General features: G+C 35.4%; 1 pseudogene; it reads left to right on the forward strand.

The window, feature by feature from the left end:
• Positions 1 to 8,481: 8,481 nt before the first annotated feature.
• LOC131920401 (cAMP-regulated phosphoprotein 19-like) lies at positions 8,482 to 9,226 on the forward strand (annotated as a pseudogene).
• Positions 9,227 to 13,477: the final 4,251 nt, after the last annotated feature.

A 13,477-nucleotide genomic window follows, 5' to 3' on the forward strand; every position in this document is an offset into this window, starting at 1 on the left:
ACAACCAGCACTGCTTGGGTAACCAAGAAACAGAGACTAAATAGATCACAGACAGAGGGTGAAAGCAAACACAATTATTTAAAATAAAGAAAGAAACAAACAAAGATAAATAAAATCACTCTTAATGGTAATATGCAATACTTGCAGACCAGTACCTTATCCAGTCATCATGAGGGAGGCTTCCTCCAGCAGCAGATGGGAAAGGATGCAGAATCTCACAGCTACACATTAAATGGAAAGAAAGTATAAATGAGATGTCTCCATCAAATCACACAGATCTCAGGGAATCCTGTGGAAGAGGAGGTTGAAAGAGTGAAAGAGTCAGTTGGGATGGAAGACACCAGGAGAAGATAGCATGGGCCTCTGAATCAAATAAGCAAGACACATATGAGCTCACAAAGACTGAAGCAGCAAGCATAGTGCCTACCTGGGTCTGCACCAGGTCTTCTGCATATATATTATAGATAGTAGCTTAGTGTTTTTATGGGACCATTGACTGTGAGAATGTGTGGGTCTCTGTCTCTTTTGCCTGCTCTTGGAACTCTTTTCCTCATGTTGGGTTGATGAAAGTTTTGGCTTCAAATTATTACATTTTTATTTTGTCACATTTTATTGTTATCTCTTGGAAACGTATCCTTTTCTAATGATAGGCAAAATGGGGGTAGATCTGGAGAGGAGGAGATGTAAGAAGGAACTGGGGGTAATGGAGGGAGGGGAAACTATAATCAGTATAAATTTGTGAGAGAAAAATCTGTTTAAAAAAATCGGAGCCGGGCGGTGGTGGCGCACGCCTTTAATCCCAGCACTCGGGAGGCAGAGCCAGGCGGATCTCTGTGAGTTCGAGGTCAGCCTGGGCTACCAAGTGAGTTCCAGGAAAGGCGCAAAGCTACACAGAGAAACCCTGTCTCGAAAAACCAAAAAAAAAAAAAAAAAAAAAATCGGATGTTATTCCAATAGTTCTGCCTTTATACATTACCTGGTCATTTCCCCTTGCAGGTTTTCATATTCTTTCTTTGTTCTGTATGTTTTGATTATTGTGTGCCTAAGGGCATTTCTTTTCTTGTATAGTCTCTTTGGTGTTCCTAATGATACTTGTATCTTGTTAGATGTCTCCTACTTTAGGTTATGAAATTTTTCTTCTGTGATTTTTTTGAAAATATTTTCTGTGCCTGTGACCCTGATTACTTTTCCTTCCTCTAATCTTGTTCTTGCATTTGTCTGAGATTCTGATGTTTTTAATATTTTGTGCCAGGATCTTTTATTCAGATTGAACATTTTTGACTAAAGTAAAAATTTGTTCAATTGTGACTTCAATTTCTAGGATACTCTCTTGCATCTCTTACATTCTGTTGGTAAGGCTTGCTTCTGAGGTTCTTGTTGGAGTTCCTATAGTTTTCCTGTCCATATTTTCTTTACTTTTTTTTTATTAGTTCTATTACTACGCTCTGGTATCGAGCTGCTTTGTTCATTTCCTTCCACAGATTATGTTGTTCATGGATTTAAGGAATTTATTCAGTTTACCTTAAAGAACCACAGTCTTATTCATGAGACTATTTTAATGTCTTGTCTTGTTCTTCAGCTACGTTGGAATAGTCAGGGCTTGATGTGGTAAGGTTGGTGGGCTCTAGAAGAGGTATATTGTCCTTGATACTACTGACTGTTTTTTTAAGCTGCTATCTAGGCATTGGGGTTTGGGATAATTATAATTTTAGGTGCTGATACCTGGCTTTGTCTTTATTGGGTGGGTGTTCTTGTCCTTCCTTCTGTTGCCCCCTCTGATTCTCCAAATCATATGGTGGCGGGTTCCTAGGGAATGACTGCAGAGTTGAGGATAGGATAACAAGATGAACAGAGAGTCATTTTGATAAAAAGAACTGGTGATATGCTGGATCTAGGGACAAGGACAGAGAAGGGGGTTCTAGTAGGTGGTCTGCTAAAGAGCTGTATAGCATGATTGGATTTAGAGGGGAGAAGGGAATGGTAAAGCTCTGCAATTATCCTACCTGCTTCCCTGCCGGACATTGCTAGTGGGTTGACAGGGAATTCCTGTGAAGTTAGCGGCCTTAAAAATGGTACAAGTGGAGGAACGTAGGTGGTAGGAGATCTCTGTTATCATTTAAGATGGGGGCAGAGAGGAGAGGGAGGTTGCAGCAAACTTGGGAAGAGACTGGTGGGATTTGTGGAGGAGAGGAGGCAGATGTGAAGATCTTCAGTTAGCCTACCTGCTTCCTTGGCCACAGTAACCTGACGGTTCCCAGGTTATGGCTTTTAGACTTGGTGGCTGTGTTAATGACATGAGTGGGGGAATGTTTGAAGGGGAAGAACTGTGTGATCCATTGAAGATGGGAGAGGGAGGGAGCAGAGGGTACTTCAAGTGGTCTGCTACATAACGGAGTCTAAGACTAGGGGACTGGGTTTGGAGGTGAGGAGAAAGAGGTGAAGATCTGCAGTTAACTGACCTGCTTTCCTGCCCTATAAATATTTTAAATGACACTTCTTTATAGGAACCATATTAAAGAACCATACTATACCAGTTAACATCAGCTGCTGTGGCATATGTTTTCATTGTTCACATTTAGGAATAGTACAGGCTTAACAGATACATATTTTTTTTTTCATCCAGCTAGTCTTTATAATGTAATTGCTGATGAAAATCAGTAAGAGACACACATATTAACATATTTTATTTGAGGTTTTTCCATTGTCAAAATAATAACTGTGTTATGAAAATATACTCTCACACATACACTTCAATATCACTTTCAGAGTGCAGCTTTTGTATTGGTCACTGGGGCTTGCATGATGCTTGATTTTAAATTCTTCTTTTTTTTTTCAAACACAAACATAGTTTTATGTGATTTGAGAGTCACACTGTCTTTTTTTTTCTTTTATAATTTAATTTAATTTTACACATCAGCCACGGATTCCCCTGTCCTCCCTCCTCCCTCACACCCCCCCACCCCACCCCCTCCCCCCACCCCACCCTCCATTCCCATCTCCTCCAGGGCAAGGACTCCCCTGGGGATTCAGTTCAGCCTGGTAGATTCAGGCCCCCAGGTAGTAGAAACAGGACCTGTCCTTAGTGCATGAGCTGGCTGTTTGGAACCTGAGGCCTATGCAGGATTTTAAATTCTTTTAATGGTAACCTTTGCATCTGGTTCCCTCAGTCATTGGATGAGATTTCTAGCATGACAATTAGGTTGTTGGGCCATCCTATCACCAGAGTAGGTCAATCCCTAGGGGAGTCTTTGCCCTAGAGGAGATGGGAATGAGGGGTGGGTTGCGGAGAAGGTGGGGGGAGGGGGGAAGGAGGGAGAGGAGAGGACAAGGGACTCTGTGGCTGATATGTAAAATTAAATTATAAAATAAAAAAAAAACAACATAAAAATGGTAACTTTTGCAAGTTTAAGAAGATACAAATTGTTCATTTTAGCCAATAGCTTTCTGATTTTCCTACCTCTCACTTTAAACCTTTTCTTGTGTTTGCATTCAGACAATATAATTACATCTGTATGTTAAATTAACATAGTGTGAATATAGAACTATAGTTGTCATCAATAACTACATGTGAAATTTGTGATCTGAAGAAATGACCATCTCTCAAGACAATGTTACCTACTTGATAATATTTAAATGTGAAGACTAATGTAGGAGACGTTTTGGTATTGTATTTTTATGTTCCATGAGAAGGAATTTATGTCACTCTAATTCATTACCATAGTCTATGTAGATGAATAATATATACTTACATTTAACTGAACATGAGTTTATAGTGATAAAATACCTCTGAGTAATCATACCCTTTAAATATTTAAATTCAAAAACACATCAGTTCTACTGCTTTTGTATTTAAGTTCAAGTGTATGTAGGTTACTGACATTCAGGAGATCCTTAGCTGTTTATCACAGCTAAGACAGTCATTGTGATGATGTAGGACTCCGTTTCTGACACATTGACATGGAAGTAATGTTCTGAACTCAGAAGTCTTTAGGGCAAATCATATCTCTAATTTGCTTTGATTTTAATTACCTTTGCCACATCTCTGCATAGTTTATAATAAAGACACTTCTTATCATTTTTGTCAAAATGCAATTTTATATTTTATATAAGTATGTCTGTCAACTTTTGAATGTGCTAGCCTATTAAAATATAAGGGAAACCTAAACTATATTTATTTAAATACAATTTTAAAGAGATATTATACAAAATCAATAAAAGACAGATATACAGTAACTTCAAACTCTTTTCATGTGATCAGAGTAGGGGTTCAGAAAGCTTTACTTCATCATATCTTTGAGTAAAAATTTTGATGTTTTCTCTAGGTCTAAGTTTTTCTTACCAGATCTGTTTGGCTCTATTAACGTAACTACAGTCCTATTATACTGTCCTTTGAAGCATGAAATTATGACTAAAGATGTGATTGTGAACACCTGAGAGGAATTTGATAGAGCTGCTGAAGAATGCTATAATTTCTTTTTTTTTTTTTTTTTTTTTTTTTTTTTTTTTTTTTGGTTTTTTCGAGACAGGGTTTCTCTGTGTAGCTTTGCGCCTTTCCTGGAACTCACTTGGTAGTCCAGGCTGGCCTCGAACTCACAGAGATCCGCCTGGCTCTGCCTCCCGAGTGCTGGGATTAAAGGCGTGCGCCACCACCACCCGGCGAATGCTATAATTTCTGAAGACAGGCAGTTACCCTATTATTTATTTGGTAACTAGATGTTGCTTAGAAGAAGAAGAAGGATGGTTTGAGGACATGGCTCAGTGGACAAAGTGCCTGCTCCCCAACTATAAGGTCCTGAGTTTAGAAACCCACATAAAACAAACAGGTTATCATTGCACATTTGGAACTGGAACCCTGTGGTGGGAGGTATGGACAGGCAAATCCCAGGGCCTCTATGGCCAGGGAGGGTAGGCAAACCAGTAAAAACCATGTTAAATGACAGACCATGTCTCAACAAATAAGTTGTAGATAAACTGAGAAAGACATCTACCATTAACATCTGGCCTTCATATACTCAGACCCAGGAGTATATACCAACACACATTCACACACACACACACACACACACACACACACACACACACACATACACTTAAGAAGATGGCTATAAATTGCTTAAAGAAAAATGACAAAAATATCTCATAAATTTCTGAGAATTAATGGGCATTCTAAACAATATTTGCCTAATTGCGACATTACCAGATTAATTACAACCCATGCACATCATGAACCCTTCAAATTTCTATAAACTGGATAATCACAGCAGATGTGATAATTATATAAATTAGAATAAATATCTGTACTTATACTGTGGCTTATAGTTTACAGGCTATTTGTAGCCATAGAAGTAGCTCATTTCTAGGTTATTATCTAACCTGTGCACATTGCTGTATTTGATATCTTGTGTTGCTAAAATAAAAAAATACTAAACTAATTATGTCATGTTTTTTACCTTTTAAATAAGCAAAAGTTTTATGAGATTTTGCTGATGAAATATTGGAGTCTTTAAAAAGTCATATAATTAAGGAATGCTTAATTCGGGATATGATATTCTAAGTAAGCAGAGATAATCTAAATCTCATTTTTAAGTATTTATATTTTCATTTGTTTGCTATTATTCGAAAGTGAATATGCATTTACTTTGAATATTTTGAATATTCTGAATATATTTGAATACTTCTAAGTATTTTCTTGATGATTTTTAATATTTTATTAATTTTATATTTTAAAATTTATTCTACTCTTTTTAAATGTTAATATGCATATGTCTCATTTGCTTTGCTATTGTGTGAAAAGAGATAATGGGTAAGAGCGATTTATGGATGGAAGGGTTACTATGTTAAAGTTAAAACCTTCCTTTTTAAGAAAAGAAAAGGGGAAGTGCTGTGGGATGGTCTGTATGTCAAGTGTGTTGCTGATTGGTCAGTAAATAAATCACTGATTGGCCATTGGCTAGGCAGGAAGTATAGGCGGGACAAGGAAAAGAATTCGGGGAAATGGAAGGCGGAGAGAGAGACATTGCCAGCCGCCATCAGGACAAGGAAGATGTAAGGTACCAGTAAGCCATGAGCCATGTGACAAAGTAAAGATTAATAGAAATGGGCTAAATGTAAGAGTGAGAGCTAGACAATGATAGGCCTGAGCTAATGGCCAAGCAGTTTAAATAATGTAAGAGTCTGTGTGTTTATTTTATAAGTGGGCTCTGGGACTGGCGGGACTTGGTGGTGGGAGCTGGAGAGAAATTCTCCAGCTACAAACTTCCTTCAGCACCATTTGTATCTAATCTCCACACAAACAACCCAAGCTAATGGCCAAGCAGTTTAAATAATGTAAGAGTCTGTGTGTTTATTTTATAAGTGGGCTCTGAGACTGGCGGGACTTGGTGGTGGGAGCTGGAGAGAAATTCTCCAGCAACATTAACCCTTATTTATATCTACATTTTACAAGCAAATAAAGACCTAAAGGAACTAATTTACATAATTCAAAGGATATAATGTACATAAGGCAGAGCTTAGATTTCAGTTATTCTGACCTCAAAGTTTTTATTCTTCCTCATATGATGCCCTGTTTCCCATATACAAAAGACTGTGATAGAGAACTAGAAGTAAATTAAGTTAAATGTATGATAAATATAAGATAAATATCTTTACAGAGAGATTGTTTTCCTGACTTATGCTGAGAGCTAAGACAAAAAGCCTAGATCTTGAATTTCAAGTTTGCTTTTGGATAGTTTTTGTACTGGTTTTGATTGTTCTCCTTCTTTTTCTTCTTCTCCTCCTCCTCTTCTTCTCTGCTCTTCTTCTCCCTCCCCCTCCGTCTCCCCTTTCGTCCTCTTTATCCTCCTCCTTCTCCACCTCTCTGTCTTCTTTATTTTTCTTCTAGTTTCTTGACTATGAGTTTTCAGTACCTCTTTGAATTCAGTACTAAAGTAATCTGATAATTATTTGGCCATTTTCATAGATATATGTGGAGGAGAAAACGACGAAAATCTGACTTTGGGTGGAAATATTGAATAATTAGAACAACTACATAGTCAATGTAGCTAAAATAGGAATAAAGCAGGCAGAGAGAAGAGAAAAGAAGTAGTGAGAGGTAATGGAATTTGAAGATCCTTATAGCACTAAATATGTATTCTCAATCAATGTATTGGGAAGATTACTGGAGGAGCAGGTGCTACTGATTCGACATTAGATTTTTTTCCTTTCTTTTTTTTTCCTGGCCCAAACTACAGCCAAACTTCTCAACTTCTTCTTCTTAAATGGAGATTCCAGACTATATTTTTATTACTTCAAGACATGTTTAATTACATTTTTATTGAAAGTAGATTCTCCCTCATATATCCTGACCACAGTATTTGATATTAGATCTTAAAAAGATTTTTAAAAAGAAGTGAGATTGTAGGTAAATATGGTAAAGTATCTACAATATCTGTACTGTACTAATTAGAATAAAAAGTTTCCTTCCAAAGCGGATTAAAAAAAAGTTTGTCTTTTTGTGAACAGTACTGAAACTAGGTAACTATTCTTGAGTCAGTTGTATCAATGTATGTTTGAGAACAAAAGTTCGTTTGTGTGTTTTAAAAATTAGTTTGCTGAAGGATGTGGAATCATATTGCCTAGTAGCCTATTTTGTGGACTGTTGAATAAGAAACTACTACAGTCAATGAAGTAAGAACTAGAAAAAGACAATGTACCCAAATTTATGTTTATTTTTAATAGGACCTCATTGCCATATAATAAAAACCTAAAACATAATTACAAGTGATACTTTCTAATTATTATGGCTTTTGTTTTTCCAGAGTCTCTAACAGCCTCTATGATGGATAACTGTTTTGTGCAATACGGTATGTTAACAGCTGTTTTAGATCATCCTAACCATACATCTGTCATTACAGCGAAGTCCCTTTACAGTGAAAAGAGGAAGAGGTAGCCTCACATGTTCTCCCAATAACTAAATAGATGAAGGGCAACTTGGTGAGACAAATCTATTTAATTACATGTTAAAAAATTGGGATTTTTTAAAAAGTGCACAATACCCAGAAGCTAAAGCAAATACTATCCATTTGATAACTATGTGAACTTCAACAAGGTGCTGCTCAATATAACATCAGACATGTAATTCATTATTCAACACAAGAGTTTTAAACCATAAATCTGGGTGAGGTTAAACGTTTTTAAAGCTACAAATTGAAGTTAACAGGTCAAAATCAATTAACTCTGTTATTCTGTTAACAAAGTTGTAAATTCTTAATCACAATTTATTACAAAATTGACAATGCAATTTCAACAGTACTTAAATCCTGATCACACAATTCAACTTTCAGACTCAGGTCTAATATTTTCTTTTCTTGAATAAAATGAATAAAAAGCAGTCATAATGTTGTGAGTGAAGAACAATTTCTATTGAGTTCATGCAACACTTAAAGTTAGCATGACTATAAAATATATTGAAAAAAAACACAAATTATGGGTAGAAGGACCACTATGTCCCCAGAAGTCCATGAGACAGCATCGTGGGAGGAGCAAAAGGAAATGGAAGATAAAGTGCTGTGGGATGTTCTGTATGGCAAATGTGTTGCTCCGATTGGTTAGTAAATAAAACACTGATTGGCCAGTAGTCAGGAAGGAGGAAGTATAGGTGGGACAAGGAGGAGAAGAATTCTGGGAAGTGGAAGGCTGAGTCAGAGACGCTGCCAGCCACCACCATGACAAGCAGCATGTGAAGATGCCGGTAAGCCACGAGCCATCTGGCAAGGTATAGATTTACGGAAATGGATTAAGTTAAGATATAAGAGCAGTTAGCAAGAAGCCTGGCACGGCCATACAGTTTGCAACCAATATAAGTCTCTGTGTTTACTTGTTTGGGTCTGAGCAGCTGTGGGACTGGCGGGTGAGAGAGATTTGTCCTGACTATGGGCCAGGCAGGAAAACTCTTGCTACAATAAAGTGTCTAGTCCAGAGAAAGAAAACTGAAGAAGCAAAATTAAAAGCAAGCTATCCACACTTGGGACAAAAGCCTGGCCATTCCAATTTTTTAAGGAAATGATTGCAGAAAGGGCAAAAGTCTTTTTATTCTGGGGATTACAAGATGGTAAAAGCAAAGAAGAAGAAAAAGCAGCTTCTTGCTGCAGCCCTGGATAAGACAGAGGTCACTGGTGACTACATTCCCACTCCACAGAACCATTCTCAGCAGAAACCATCTCTGGTTGCTAGTAAGCTGGCTGGCTGATAAAAAGAGCTGAACTGAAAATATATGTGTGTGTGTGTATGTGTGTGTGTGTGTGTGTGTGTGTGTGTGTGTGTGTGTGTGTATGTGTGTGTGTAAACTCAGTATCATTTAGAATTTTGTACCATTTTATTAGAATTGGCATTTCGAAATATGTTATTGGCAGATCATTTTACATTTGAATAATCAAAGTAGAAAATTCAAATAAATTTCTATTTTTTTAAAAAGCTATCTCTCTGGTAATCTTGATTTTCTGCAGTGAGGAGTACTTAAAAGCCATGTGGAACCTTTTGGCATAGTATCACCCACCCTTTCATTACACTGACTGGTAAGGAATGGCCCATCAGCTTTGAATCTCACAGCAGAAAGGTTTATACCTGGGATGCTTTGCAAGTATGCAATTCCTACTGTCTTCAGAAAATGGCTTTCAGCCTACATGTGGTGACTAACTGGAGCATTAAAAGTTAAATTTTGCTTAAATTCAATGAATGTTCATTAGGAGTATATAATATGCAAAAACAACTTATCAAGAAAAAATTTTGATTGATCTTGATGGACACTCTGAAACTTCCAGGCCAATTTTGTTTAGGAAACAAATTTTGTCTGTGGCACGCAAGAATCTATATGCCTATATAATGAGGGTAAAATTAGGCAATATTGCTATGTTTACATCTTAAAACATTAATCGTTATAATATCCAAGACATGTTATTTATGAAAAAATATCTTTGTACACTGATTTTAATTTTTAATTTTTTTATTTTTTTTACTAAAATTGCAAAATTAGTCTAATAGTATTTATAAGAAAGTTAGTACAAACAGTAAAACTATAAATGGGTTGACACAGGATAGAAAAAGGAGATTAACATAGTTGCCTACGTTAGACAATTCGACTTTAGGTCCATATTTATCTTAGGGCAAATTTCATAAGGATTTGGTGTTAATGTATTCAAAACACATAATGGTTGAAAACCTGAAATTTAAGGAGATTGAATGGAATGCAACACTTAATCAATATCTATTGGTTTGATCAAAGTATTGCCATCTAATCAATGATAAATAATTTTGACTATATTTTAAATTTCTATTATTAAATTCAGTAATACTGACTATTGCAATCATTGAAAAAAATCACTGACTATATTAGATATTTGCTTTTGCTTGGGCTTTTATTTAAAAATAAGTGTGTTTCTACTCACATACACACACATACATACGTATGTATATATATACGTATGTATATATAATTACACATGTTTAAATAATGTGTAGAGAAACTAAAAACACAGCCGAACAATTTTTAAAGACAGTAACTATATATATTAACCTGGTATCATTTGGAATGTATACTATTCAAAGTAAAAGTGGAGAAAAAGTGTTAACTTTTACTTCTCATTTTGTAGAGCTGAAATGATGCTACTTCACAATGTCAGAAAGCATAATACAGACATCAGTTTTCTAATAGATGTCTGAATAGGAAATGTTTTAGTTAATATGATTGACTTTAAGGCTATTTGAAATCATCCATGGACCTTACAAAGGCTTCTAAAGAGGATTTATTTTCAATAACCCCTCAGGTTAAAATGGTTAACAGCTGAATTAAGTGCTGTACCTTCAGTGACCTGAAAGGAGATGGGAGAGAGCACAAATGAATAATTTGTCAAAATGTACTCTACTTCCATTAAACCCAGAAGGAAAGAGATACAGATTGAAGAATTTTAGAATTGGAAAAGCCTTAAATAAAACTGAGACATTTTCTGCATGTCGTGCGCTTTGCTGTATACACTAGCTCCATTATTTACTAGGATTAGTTATGTTATTGTAAATTTCATAACATAAAGTTATATCCTCATTTGTCTAAATATAATGAAGAGAAAATTTTAATTGTATTTTCAACTCAATTTCCTGTTGTACATGGAATCGGTATCTTGATAGTGTTTGAAAATAGTATCTTTACAAACATAATTAAGCTAAGAATTGGTCATTACAGTGGAAAGAGGGGAATTTGACATTAAAATTCAGGAAAATTGCCTTATAATAAAAGAGTAAGAATGTAAATGCAGCTTCAGTCAAGGAATACCAGAGTTAGTGCCCATAATCAGAAGTTAGGAAGAAGGTACAACATATTCTACCATATCTCATGGAAGGAAACACAAATTATATGTGTATAGATTTCTAACTTCAGAAACTGGAAATGAATAAGTAAATATAACTTGCATTAAGATAATAAATTTTGCTGCTTGATATCTTGGCCACTAATATTCATTTCAACATGTAACATAATAATTTCACAGATAACTAGAATTGGTAGATGGACATCTTTCAATCTATGTATCACAGACAAAAAATAGTTTTGGGTTAATTGGAGTTAAATGAACACAGAGTAGGAAGAGGGTTGTCTGCAAGCTAAAAAGAATGCCTTACCACATATCTAAATAATCACACTATCCTTTAGGAATTCCCACCCTCTAAAATCATAAGAAATAAATCTTTTGCATAATTCAAACTTGTTTTATTGTGTTATTGTAGCCAGAGATGCAGAGATCAACACGATCAGTATGCCCCAGGTCTCTATTTTCCTGCAGAGTGCCTTGGATCCTCTAATATTCTCTATCATTCTGTATTACCCCTACATTCTCCTCTGATCGCTTCAAAGGACATGAGGAGTGGGAAATGCTTGTTACTCAACTTCTTTACACCCTAATTACACATACTGAATTATTAGGACATGTTTATTCTTCTGCTGTGGGAGGTTTATATTATGTCATTTCTTTCCTTGAATGGAAGGTCCAAGTAATAAAATGGAAATTGAAAACAGTTTCTCATCATAGATCACTGCACAGGATTGAGCAAGTTCCAATGACTTCTGTAACAGAGATCATCGTACAGTTGGTGCAGCAAAATACTGATGACAGATGTACAATAAAGTGTCTTTGATTCCTAATTATGTAACTTCTCTATCCTAGGGCTGAGATGGCCTAAAAACCTCAAGCAAGATTGTTACTTTGACTTGCACAATCCTTTATGCTGAATTAAATATTTATAGATAACATGAAGTCTTCTCTACATTTTACCATTAAAATCCATTTGCACAGTAGAACCAGGCCTCACACTTTGCTGACCTCAATTCCAATGACATACTTTCATTTAGCTTGAAGACAGCCTCTCCATGGTCACACCATGACCTTTGTCATCACAGAGGTCTGTTCTATGCTGCAATAAAAATCCAAGAATTTGTTATAAAAAAAAAAAGTTGTATTGTCACCCCCTTCATACTCTGATTCTCACTTTTGTTTCTAAAATTGCCTGAAACATAACCACAGTCTAATCATTCTTGAGCCTCAGTTTATATATCAATAATTGAGGGCTCTGTTAAAACTTAGAATTCAACATTTTCTTAAGGATGTTTCTCTCACATATTCTGAGTATTGAATAGGACTGCAAGATGTCTATATGCAAAAAATATTGTCATTCTCCAGCATGCAAACATAAATCATAGAGATGAATGTTAAAGCTAACAATAGAGTGATCTTAAGAAAAATACCCAGAAGCAGGTATGTCCTCTTAGACATGGTGCCCAATTCTAAATGACAAAATAAAAATTACATAATTATACAGTGTAAAAATTACACACTAGTGTGCTACAAATGGCTTCAGACAAGACAAAGGAAAAGAATATCCACAGATTTTGACAATTATTTGCGAACAATGTACATAATAAGAAATTGTATATAATGCTGTTAGAAATAAGTAATAAAATATAAATAACAAATTTTAAATTGAACTCACTTTCTGAAGAGATATTTCCCCCCCCAAAAAAAGTGAAAATTTTAGAAGAGTAAAATATCCTGTATATCATGAGACATGAGAAAAATATAAATCAAAATCTTATTAAAATATCAAGTCACCTCATTAGACTAGTTATACAGAAAAATACATAAAATAAAATGTTCATGAAAATGTGACTACATTGTAACCCTTTCTCTAGTGTGCCTATAAATTGGTATAACTATTTTGGAAAGTTCATTCCCCAAAAAATATTGAATGACACAGCATTACATTTTTATTAGACTCAAAAGAGAAGGAAATCATCTCCATACAAAATCTAAGCACTAATATAAACAGCAGTGTTATTCTAAATGTACAAGCTATCTAGTAGTCCATACTTAAGAAGCAAGTTAGAGTTGATATGTCTATAACACTAAATTCTGTTTATCAAGAAAAATAATTATCTCTTTATATGTGCCACAATTAG

The sequence above is a fragment of the Peromyscus eremicus genome, chromosome 10 (genome assembly GCF_949786415.1).
Source record: "Peromyscus eremicus chromosome 10, PerEre_H2_v1, whole genome shotgun sequence".
In the NCBI taxonomy this organism is placed as follows: domain Eukaryota; kingdom Metazoa; phylum Chordata; class Mammalia; order Rodentia; family Cricetidae; genus Peromyscus; species Peromyscus eremicus.